General features: G+C 34.6%; 1 pseudogene; it reads left to right on the plus strand.

Moving 5' to 3' along the window:
• Window positions 1-1,168: 1,168 nt before the first annotated feature.
• On the plus strand, window positions 1,169-1,269 carry LOC148091649 (U6 spliceosomal RNA; annotated as a pseudogene).
• Window positions 1,270-12,712: the final 11,443 nt, after the last annotated feature.

Consider the following 12,712-nt stretch of genomic DNA (forward strand, 5'->3'; position numbering starts at 1 on the left):
ACTCTTAGTCTCTCTTAGTGGACAGTGCTAAGAAATTATAGATATTATATAGAGAGCTTATAGTAACCTCATTTCCAGTCTAAAACCACAGGGTTTATTCTAGCTTTCCCCTTTTCCACATTTGTATTTCTTACTTCTGAGAGTGAGAACCCTGAGTTCTCAACACAATTATTTCTATGGGCAAGTCCCTGCATGTAGCAAACTTCTATCCTACCAAATGCTTCCTTGCTTGAAGGCCTTCCTTATGTGGGTCCTGGCTACCCTCATGCTGCTTTCCCATCTCTCTCGGGCCTGCCTAATAGGTTTTTAATTAAGAGGGAGGGAGGGAGGGAGGGAGGGAGGGAGGGAGGGAGGGAGGGAGGGAGGGAGGGAGGGAGGGAGGGAGGGAGGGAGGGAGGGAAAGTAGGAGGAAAGAAGAAATATTTTTAAATAGGATTTAGTATATCCTCACAAATATCTAAGCTGGAAACAGGTGGGGATAGTAATGACTTATTTCTCATTGATAGAAAGTAGCCAAAACTTTACATTTCAATCAAATAAAAATGATAAAAACTATAAAAGAGAAAGAGAGAGAAAAGCAAAACAGAGAGACAGAGAAACAGAGAGAGACATAAAGTGAAATAGAAGAAGCTGTCCAGGGTCAACCCTTTTAGCCTAAGCCTTATTAACACTTTATGTGTTGAAAATACAAATAACTAAAGGAAAACCAAAACAAAACCTTTAAAATGCAGAGCCAACAGAAAATGGTTGAGTTGATCTTCTGGAATAAAACAAAGGACATACTTACATTAAGAGACTATCATACTCTTACAAATCACTCTTTCGTTACTCAGTCGATTTTTTCCATTCTCCCTTCATTAGAGACATGTAGTTGGAAATCATCGTCTTCTTTATCAAAACTTTAGAAATATGTTTGTTATCCTTATATTCTAATTTAACTAACAACTGAATTCTTCAGATTCGAGCATGTTCTGAAATGTAAAAAGGCCTATGCATCCAGTTTGCATAACTATAAAAAATATACAAGGGGTGACGTGAATCACAGATTTTATGCATAATTGCATGCTGTCCTCCTATAAGCTACTAAAATATATTAAAATGTCACAAGATAGATTTACTTAAAAACTTATAAGAACCACTATTCAGCTTTAAAATATCAGACAAAATTGTGCTTTCTTCAACAGCACATATAGTAAAAATTGGAATGATACAGAGTAGATTAGCATGGCCCCAGGCAAGGATGACTTGTAAAATATCAGGCAAAATTATGAAGCCAACATAATGTCTCAATATATTTTAATTTAACATCATACTGCATCGAAATTGACTCTTTCAAAAGTGGTTGTTGAATGAAAAAACATACACAACTTTGTAAAAATGACATCAAAACAGACCTGACTTTTCAGGGTAAGAATCAAAACAGATGGGGAAAGTACATGTTTTTGTGTTAGACCCATTTGAGTTGTAATTCTGGCTCTATTACTTAGAAGCTGTTACCTCCACCAAAGCAGTTAACCTATCTGAGCCTCAATTTTTCCATTATAAAATTAATGTAACAAAATATTTAATGAGACATCTATGAGGTTTAAACAAAATCACTTACATAAGTATTTTTCATCATGAAACTTGGCATAGATATAAAGTCCTAAGTAAGAAGTAGTTATTATTACAATTAATCAAAACTTTTGTGCATAAACATTTATTCTTCGACTTCTGATACTGAGAAAGGCAGACTAGGAAATTCATGCAGGCGCTCATGTAGAAGACAACTGAAAATGGTTGACATTTTTTTCAAGTCCAAAAAGAAAAAAAAATAATGTTGCCTTAAACACATCAAAGGTCTAATAAGGTATTGAGGGATTATCAAGCTGAGATTGTGGACAAGGTGAGACTCCAGGAAGATGAACCTAGAACTTGTTGATGTTTTCAAGACTAAAGAGACAGATAAGAGGTACATCATTAAGCCTATCAAAACAGAAATCACAGTCATGGCCCTGTTTGGGGACATGGTAAGTTTTCCTCCACTGTGGGCTGATAAGTAGAAAAGATGAACTGTAAATAAAGCAGCCCTTGTATAGACTACAGTCCTGCTTTTAGTCATCTAGGTAGTCAAATCTTGAATTTAGATTAAAGTGATTTTGGATTCCTAGGACTCTCAAGTACCGTAAAGAGCATTAGAAAATAATTAAGAGTAGAAGAAAATAACATAGTGCTAATCTTTAGGTTATTTCTCCATATATTTTTTACCACAATGCCCCACACAAATTGGAAGACACACACACACACAGAGCAGACTAAAATTTTAAAGCTAAAAAAAGCTGTTTAGAAACTATTTAATAAACAATTAGCAAAATCAGATAGGTGAAAAGAAAATATAAAGATGGAAATGCAAAGACACAGATAAATAGAAAATACAAAAGATTAGGTAGAGGTATAGAAGATACAGTTAAAAAATCAAATATTTATATGATTAGAGTCCCATAAAACCAGAATAGATAAATGATACAGAAGACTATTGAAAAGACTATGACTGAGAATTTTTCAGAACTGATAAAAAATCAATTTACAAATTCAAGAATCCCAATGAATCTCAAGCAGGACAAATAAAAATATATTTAAAGAAAAGTACATCATAGTAAAATTGCAAAACACTAGTGACAGAGAAAAAATATTAAACAAAACAGTACAGAAAAAAATATATATCTGCAAAGGTTCACCAGTCAGATAGATAACTGATAATATAACAACAGCAACGGAAGTCAGACAATAGCAGAATAGCACCTTCAGCACATTAAAGCAAAAAATAAACTTGTGATAGTCTTTAGAGGAAAGGTCATAAAAACAGGAAAGATTGAAGAGAAAATAAAATGGTAAATGTATTTGTGACCTAAATAAATTTTGATTTTACCAAACACTATCTTTTGAAGTACATAGACATAATTATAAATACATAGCTAGCTACCAAGAAAGAGAAGGAGACAGAGAAACAGATAATTAAAATACATAATCAAATTAGAGGTGTCAAATGTCTATGGGGAAAACTAAAAAACTTAATTGAAAGTTATAAAAGAAGTCAAAACAATTGAGGAATATAACGGATTTATGGACTAGAAAATGCAATGGTACAGTGATATCAATTCTCCTCAAATTGCTCTATAGACTTAGTGCAGTCTCCTATATAGTCATCAGAATGGGGCAAGTTTGTTAAATCTCTAGTAAGACCAAGGCAAAACTAATTTTATTGTATAGAAATTTTTACATATGTCGTAAAATCTTAATAGTCAGGATACTGGATAACTCAAAGAATGAAGGGATTGTGGTATATTGGGAACTTCTGGGTGAATAGCAGCAACCTATTTCTCGACCTGAGTGTTTTTTAAAGCATTTGCTTTTTCGATAATTTGTTAAGATGAATATTTATGTTCTAAAAACATTTTTCTCTCTCTGTTATATTTCACAATAAAAAAAATTTTTAAAGGAAGGCACTCAAACTAAACTATTTTGGGGGGAGAAAAACTGTCATTATTTTAACTTTGTCAAAATAGAAAAAGCCAGACAGTAAACACCACAAAGGTTATTTCATTAGCCACCTGGCATCTTGCCTTCATCTCTCTTGGAAAAAATTCTAGTAACTATTGGCTGATAAATTTTAGACACATAAACAATAATTAAACCTGAGCATGTTCAGTACATGCTTCTAAAACTAAATGGTTGTGTTACTTTTACTATTCATCTTTGAACTACGTCAACATGTAAGATTCATGGTTTTGTGAATGGTTTCAGAGGACCGGGATTACGCGTTAAGTAAATATTAATGGTGAGAGAATCCTCCATCTAGCTCTTCTTTTTGCTTTATTTTTCCATAGCATCTATCGCTACAAGGACATTATACTACATTATACTCTTTTCCTTGTTAAACCATAAATTCCATGAAGGCAGAGCCTCTTGATTTGTTTACCACAGTATCTACAGCACCTAGAATAATTCCTGAAAATAGTTGAATAAATGAATAAATTACTCCATTTTATTTGCTGTATTTCTAAATGATTGGTTATGACTTTGAGAGAAATGCTCCTACTTACTTACTGAAAGAAGTTTTGTTTGTTTTTCCTCTTCAAAGAAATTCTATCTTTGGCCTTCTGAGAACTATTCCAGCTGGTTTATACTGTTGATAGAAATTAGCCCCATTACCAAAAAGGTACACAGATAGGTTATAATGCAAACTAGAGAAATTTAGCCATTTGATATCCAAAGGTCCTTCAGTGGAAAAACATCTCACCAATATCTTCATGTTCTTTGATATCGTAAGGTATTTGTGGATAACGCAAGACTAAGACTAGCACAAGGTAAGCCCATTTGAACTTTGAAAGCAACTAAGAAGGAGCCTGGTCCTAATCCTTGACTACAATATGTACCCAGAAATACGAAAGTTTTGAATCCAAAGATACCCATAAGGCATCGGGCAAATTTTTAGGGTGCGCTCATTTTAATTCCAAATAGTGATTAAGTATAAGTCGTGGTGGTTCCTGGGAACATCCTACTGCTTTACTGGTAACCCTAAAAAATCTTCTATATACTTTTCCTCTTTAAAAGGACATGGAAAGTATTATGCTAAGGAAAATAAAACAGTCAGAGAAAGACAAGTATTATATGTGGAATCTAATGGATGAAATAAACTGACCATGTTTTCTCTATCCCCTGTGCTCTCACTTAAAGGCTTTCTCCATCTCTGATGTGATTGGATGCTTCCTATATATAGTTTTCCCCTATAGATCCTTTAATCTTAAAATGTTTTCCAATAACTTTTTGGAAGAATGTGGAAATCAGAATGAATATTTATTTATCTCTTATTAGATTTTTATCATCATAATAAGGAGTTGGTACTCATATTAATAGGGAGGAAAATAAGTTTTGTTATTAGTCACTCAAGAACGCAATGTGCTTATTGTCATTTGTTGATGTTATTAGTTTCACATGAACAAATGGCAATAAGCACATAAAAAGATTTCTAGCGTCATTAGTCATCAAAAAAATGCAAATCAAACCACCATGAGATAACACTTGACACTCATGAAGATGGCTTAAACATCACAATCCATAAAGAGCAAATTGAGCAATTGAAATTCATCAAATTTTAAAATAAGTACTTTTCAAAAATGCTGCTCAGAGTGTGAAGCCCCAAGACAAAGACTCCAGTACAATGTTGAGAGCAGTGGCGATAGTGGTAATCGTTAACTTGTTCCCAATCTTAAGACAAAAGCATTGTCTTTCATCATTATACATGATTATATTTCCTACAGGGTTGTCTGCAGTCTTTTGTCAGGTTAAGATTCCTTGTTACTGTATTTTCCTGAGAGTTTTTTAAATCAGGAATTGATGCTGGATTTTATTTAAAATTTTTTAACCTATTGAGATGATTATGTTTTCACTACCTTTTTTCAGTTTAATACGGTGAATTACATAACTGATGTTTGTGTGTGTTTTCAGGGTTTTTTTATTGTGGTATAATACACATAACAAAATTTACCATCTTAACCACTATTTGGTGTACAGTTCAGTGCTATTAAATGCATTTGTGATGTTATATAACTATCACCATTGTCTAACCCCGTAGGTCTTTCATCTTGTTAAACTGATACTTTATATTCATTAAATAATAATTCTTATTCTTTCTCTCTCCAGCCCTGGCAACCACCATTTTACTTTCTATCTCTGTGATTTTGACTACCCTAACCATCTCATATAAATGGAATAATATAATATTTGTCTTTTTATGTCTTTTCTTATTTAACGTAGCTTAATGTCCTCAAGGTTCATCAATGTTGTAGCATATGTCAAAATTTCACTTCTTTTTACGGCTGAATAATATTCCTTTTTTTTTTTAACATACCACATTTTGCTTACCCACTCCTCCATTGATGAGCACTTGAATTGCTTCAATACTCAAGCTATTATGAATAATGCTACTATGAACATGGGTGTACAAATATCTCTTTGAGACCATGTTTTTAATTTGGGAGGTATATGCCCAGAAGTTAAATTGCTGGATCATCAGGTAATTCTATTTTTAAATTTTTGAGGAATTGTTATGTTGTTTTCCATAATGACTGAATCATTTTTACTTGCCTACCAAAAGTGCACAGGGTACCAATTTCTCCACATCCTCACCGAAACTTGTTATTTTTGGTTTTGGTGTGTTTTTTAATAATAGCCATCCTAATGGGCATGGGATGGTAGCATATTGAAGTTTTGACTTGCATTTTTCTTTTCTTTTTTTTAATATATCTTTATTGACTTCAGAGAGAGGAAGGGAGAGGGAGAGAGAGAGAAACATCAATGATGAGAGAGAGTCCTTGATGGGCTGCCTCCTGCACGCCCCTCACTGGGGATCGAGCCCACAACCCGGGCATGTGCCCTGACCAAGAACCGAACCTCGATCTCCTGGATCACAGGTCGATGCCCAACCACCAAGCCACGTCCTTCTGGGCAACTTGCATTTTTCGAATGATCAGCGATATGCATTTCTTCATGTGCTTGCTGTCCTTGTTTACATCTTCTTTGAAGGAATATCTATTCAAGTTCTTTGCTCATTTTGGAATCAAATTGCTGTTTGTTTTGTTGTTGTTGAGTTTTAGGAGTTCTCTGTATATTCTGGATATTGCCTTAACAAATAAATAATTTGTAAATATTTTCCCCCATTCTGTGGGTTTCCATTGTTGATAATGTCTTTTGATTCACAAAATTTTAAAATTTTTATGGAGTTCCACTTTTTCTTTCCTTGTCTGTGCCTTTGATGTTATAGCTAAATCACTGCCAAATCGAATGTCATGAAAATGTTGCCTTTTTCCTATGAGTTTTCTTTTTTGAGACCTTACATTTAGGCCTTTGATTCACTCTGAGTTAATTTTTGTACATGGTGTTAGGAAAGGGTCTAACGTAATTCTCTTGCATGTGGATATCCAGTTTTCTCAGCACTATTTGTTAAAAAGACTGTCTTTCTCTTTTGAAAGATCTTGGCACCCTCATCAGAAATTATTTGACCATATTTGGGAGGATTGGATTCTGGGCTCTCTAGTCTATTTCATTAGTCTATATGTCTGTCTTGATGTCAGTACATATATGTACAGGGAGATCTTGGTTCACTACATCAATTGTGAAGCCAGATAAAGTGTGACAAGGAATTCATAATGTTCAGACATTCATTTAAACAAATTCTTCATTCCATAAACATTGCCTCAGCTTTCAAACATAAATAAGGAAAGATGAACTGTTCATATTTCTCCAGATGTTTTGTGTTTTGAGACTGCATATCACAGCTGGGCCGGTGATCTCTGAATCCTGGGAAAGGAAGAACTCTGTAGCTCAGTCTTAATTGAGAGAAGGTTCTCTGGCTGAGGTGGAAGCAGGTGGACTCCATGTTCTACATTTTTTACTCATAGAGTAAAATTTTTCATGAAGCAGTAAGGGGAAAAATTGCCACATTTATTATTTCCTAAGTGCATCACAAAATCTCAAACAGAGAGTTTAGCTTTTTAGTATTATCTTTTTTATGTCTTGGACTAAATACTGATATAAAAAAATATGTACTAAAACCATGAAACTAATCCTTGGCCTCTAAGACCTAGATGTAGTCACAGCTACCAGTAAACCTTGCTAAAATTAGCCTGTGAAGTTAAAAATCCAAATACATCAATTACTCACTAAATTGGAACATATGTTAATTTTCTGATTAACAGAAGTTTTAACTTCACATAAGAGCTAAAACATTCTCTTGGGGGAGAGGAGGGGGGGAATGCTGCTTAAAGTTAGTAGGATTGTAGCTAAGTTCCCAACCAGGGAAATTCTCTCATGAACATAGATGGTCATGAACTTGCCCTTCATAATAGAATGGTGAATAATTTAATATTGAGTGTGTAGAAGGGTGTCTAGTATTCTGAAGGATCCTGAAAGATTGGAGGAAGGGTAAAAGATGGCAGCAAAATCTCATCGGGCCATTTGGTAAAGGAAGGACTGTAAGCATTCTTTTCCTAACTTAGCAATGCATCAAAATCTCTGGGGTGCCTGATCAAAACGTGGGCTATTCAATTTTATGTTAGACCTACTGGACCAAAATCTCAAGTAATGGAGCTTCTTAATCTTTATTTTCAACAAACTTCACAGGTGATTATTATACTTAAAAAAAACAAACACTAGAGAACCACTAGAATTAGAACAACAGATAGGTCAGGTCAGAATTTGGTTAAAATAAATAGATACAATGGTACGATGTGAATATATTTTCAATAAATATGACTCAAATTATAAATTCTAGATGAAAAAGGATTTCTTATGAAAATCAGTGAAATACTTGAAGTCTGCTAATTTTTACTGTACACAGAGCAGTGAGCCACTGTAGTTGAAAGATAATTGTCATCAAAATTACAGTAAAAAATATTTTGGTCCATGTTTTGTTTAAGAAAAGTTTTCTTTATTATGAATCTACTATTTTGTTAGGAAGAACAGTCAAGTGAAGATAATCTAATTTTTCTTTGCTGGTTGAAGATCTTCCCCTTTCTCCAGGCCATAATTGTGATCATTAGTTTACATTTGCCAGTGATGATAACAATAGGTGTAAATACAATAGGAAATTGGCTTAAATGTATATTGATGTCGCTAGTAAAGAACAAAAGGCCCCTGGAAGGTAAGAGAGGGTACTGAAAGTGCTGAGTGAATTGGAGTCTGGATTTCCACGACCACAAAGGGTGTGAGTGAGGCTGGAACAAGCTTCTTTCAAGATGTCCAAGCCCAAAAGCTGTTGAGTCATAAACTAGGCAGAAGAAAAGAAGCTGCGAGCAAAGAGAACCATGGCACGTGGGCAACTGACCCAGTTTTGCACTCCTTCGAACATAATAGATTATTCTTCTCCCTCGGTTTGTTGTTTCTAATAAATATCTAGTACTTCTATGCATGATGCGAACTAGCAACTATCTAAAAAGAACTCAAAACATGAACTGGACCTTGTGTGCAAGTGTAGGTGCAAGGATGTGTATGTGAGTCAAATTCTTGGTGTTCTTTGGGAAGAGAATATTTTGGCTAATTGAAGGTGCCAGTGAATTAACTGGGTTTTCAATTATGCAGTTTTTCTTTTTTGTTCACATTTTGCTGACTACTTTTAAGAGTATCTACTCTAGGATGAGGGATGTGTTCATTTACTATAGTAAAAAGAAGAGGGCTTGAGACTCGAGGACTGAATAACGGATTATTAGAGGAGTTATCACTGAATGGAAAGAATACAAATTTGTGGCAAATCCAATTCTTATTTTTTCATTTTTTAAAATAATGCATATTTCATCATTTTTTCTTATGATAAAGACTTTCTTTTTTAAAAGTCTAAAAATAAGGGAAAAGATTACTCTTTAAAATTAATAATTATAATAAGCCCCTTAAACCTATCTTAAAAATAAGTATTGTAAACCTTGGTAAGCATATTTTCCAAGTTGTTCTATGTGCACACAAACACATATATTTAATGCCTGTTTTACTTTTATTATTTACAAAAATGGGATCAGACTTTAGTTTGGTAATAACTGGTAGTCAACCACTTTTGACCTACAAAAACAACAGTTTCAATATGGTTCAATCTATATATTTTATCTTTTAATGTTTATTTTTCCATTAAAAATATATCATTATCTTTCCATAATAAATTACGATGATTTCTGCATAGTTTTTCATTATATGGAAATTTATTAACTAATTCTCTTTTACTGGACATTTAAATTTTAATTTTTTCCTATTATTAGTAGTGCTTCCAAAAACATCCTTATAGCTAAGTCTATCCCTCATATTTCCACCTCCCCCTGCCCAGGGACACATTCTCGTAAGTAGAATTCCTGGATGAAAAGACATGTACTACAAATACATTCTTTTAGACTGCTATTGTTCTACAAATGTTCTGTGATTTACTTTCTATGGCTGCATCTACACACAAAAATGGATTTTGTTATTTACTGCTTTTACTAGCTACTAACATGTTAAATGTAATAATATAATATTTTGAAAAAAAGCTTTAAAAATGACTTTTTTCAGCTGCATTTTTTGTGGGTTTATATGCCCTACATGTGTTGATATCATTTTCTTTTTATTCTCTTAGCTGTGATATTTAGAAACTACAAACAAGGTCTGTGCTAACCAGATGAAACCTTCTCTCATTCTTAAGGTGAACCCCTCAGGTGAAACAGGGATGGAGTAAGAAGGATTTAAGTAACAGTTCTGGCTTCCTTTCCACATTGGGCCTGTAGAAACCCTGTCTCAAACTGCCTCCTTATCTTCCAGCACCCATGTTTCAGTCACCCATCAGAAGCATCAATTAGACCTGTATGACTCTTTCTTCACCTGTCCTTGACTGCCGAGTCAGAAAACAAAGATAATAGAACTTGTGACATCAATTTGTGCCATAACCCAGTGCCAGGCTTCATGTTGAAGGACTGTGGAATTATAAAGTGGTGTTATTTGCTGTGTTGAAAATAATAATTGAGTAACTGAAGCCATAGATCTTTTAATGGTTCAAGAAAACTAGGGCAGCAATTATATGACTGATTAGGATTTAAAGTAAATATCAAAAAATGCAGTTTCTTCCCAGAAGCTTTGCAAGGTTAGATTGGATCTTATATGACACTCCTGGTAATGAGCCATAACTAGAAAGGTCTGAGGGGCTGGAGGCTAGACATCTACTCGAGCAACTCTCTGATCTGCTTTCTAACTTGCTTTGACATTTCTAGAGGGTTAATGACTTGACTTTTGATGTCCTAACATTTCATACTTGCCTCTTTACACTATCATAGAGTCACTTTCTGTGTCTGTCCCCTTTACACTACGGGAAACATGAGGGTGAGGACCATAATGTGTTCAACCCTCTCCACGCAGACCAAGAGCTGAAATTATGGAGGTGTTAATGAATAGTTGAATAAAGCAACGTGATTTTTTTTTTTAATCACAATTTTTTCTGATTTTTGTCAAATATTGGGTCAACAAGAGTAGTCCATGTGCTCCCAAAATGGGAACCAATACTAAGAATGTTGGAGACACCAACAGAAAATAAACCTATAATTTTATTAACTCAATCATTTTATATCATGATAATATTTAAAATAAGCATGAAGGGCAGCAATGTGGTAAGAAAGTACCACATTATGACAAAAAACAAATTATTAGAAGGCAGGGAGTTGGAAGGAGGAATAGGGTGGAATGGAATGGAAAGGATTGGAAGAAAATTCCAGGAAAACAGCTCTCTTTCTTCTTACCATATATCATTGGTCATTTGTTATATAAAATAAATGAGCCATTTACTTCTGATTCATAGATTGTATCTTGGAGAAGCTCAGTTTTGATGATGAGTTTTGATCTCTTGATGATCAGTTCCTGTGTGAGATGCAGGGAAGTATCAGAAAAGTCCAATATCCAACTACCTGGCTCAACTGGACCATGACTACTCAGAGAATCAGAGTTAGAAGCCAAAGGGTCTAAGTAGTTCATTCAAAACATAGATGTGATCACAGGTTCTCATCAAAAATCTAGAGACTAATGGAAATGCCAAAGTTGCCATCTAGAAGTTTATGCTCATGGTGCAAGGGCACACTGGCTTTTATGCTATTTTCTCTAATACTCCAACTTCCTGACTCCAGGCCTTTGAATTTGCTGTCCCTTCTGGATACAATGTCTATATACCCTGGTGTACCTACCCCTTTCTTATCATCAGCACAAATGTCACTTTCTCTGAGTGATCTTTCCTAATCATTCTGCTTAGTATTTTAAACTGCTGCTCCCCAAACCTTTTTTCTCAATGGCCATACTATTGTTTTATTTTCTTCATGGTACTCACTAATATATGTTATTTGTATATGTGTTTACTACTTGTCATTCCCCAATAGAATATAAGTTATAAGGGAATGGGGACTTTTTTGGGGTCATCATTGACCAAAGTTGTGCTTGGTATGTACCCAACACACATTGTTGAATAAATGAATGAATGTGTATAGAATCTCAGGTTAGGTTCCTCCCCCCCCCCCCCCCCGTTTGGTTTTTGTTTTTGCCAAAAGGAGGGCAACCCATTACATCAGGCTTGTTTTCTCTAAGTATTTTATCATTTAATTGAATTTTGTTTAAACAAAGTAAGACAGGCCATATAAGACAAGCAAGCTTTTCTTTTGGGAATTCAAGAAATAAGAAATTGCAAAAGGGTAACAGGTTCTGAACCTGGACACATTTCTTGGATTAGGATAATGAGAAGAAAGCTGTCATAAGAGCAAGAGCAAGTGTCCTACCTGGGATGTAGGTAACACTAATTACATCCAGGTATGAGAAAGAGTTGCCCTTGTAATGCCAAATCAGCGTGTGGATGGAGGACCTACAAGAGTCACAGAAACCATCAGAGCCCTCAAGCAGTACAAAAGGCCATAATTCCATCTCAGCTTTACAGGATTGTAAAGGAAATGTCTAGATAAAAGCAGCTTTCACACAAAAACACAAAGAATCTGTGTTTTTAGAGTCCGGGTGATGTTTTGTTAAAATCTGCGTAGTTTAGTGTCAAGACAGAGAAGACAATGAGATTAATAGCTGAAAATGGTGGGTGGGAGCCCATCAAACCAGAGCATGAAGCTGAGTCATGTTTAACCAGGGGTAACAGGGACAAGAGGATTTATGAGCATTTCCAAGTTCCCGAGATTGACCTTCC

The sequence above is a fragment of the Miniopterus natalensis genome, chromosome 13, assembly GCF_054644295.1.
Source record: "Miniopterus natalensis isolate mMinNat1 chromosome 13, mMinNat1.hap1, whole genome shotgun sequence".
NCBI classification, from domain to species: Eukaryota; Metazoa; Chordata; class Mammalia; order Chiroptera; family Miniopteridae; genus Miniopterus; species Miniopterus natalensis.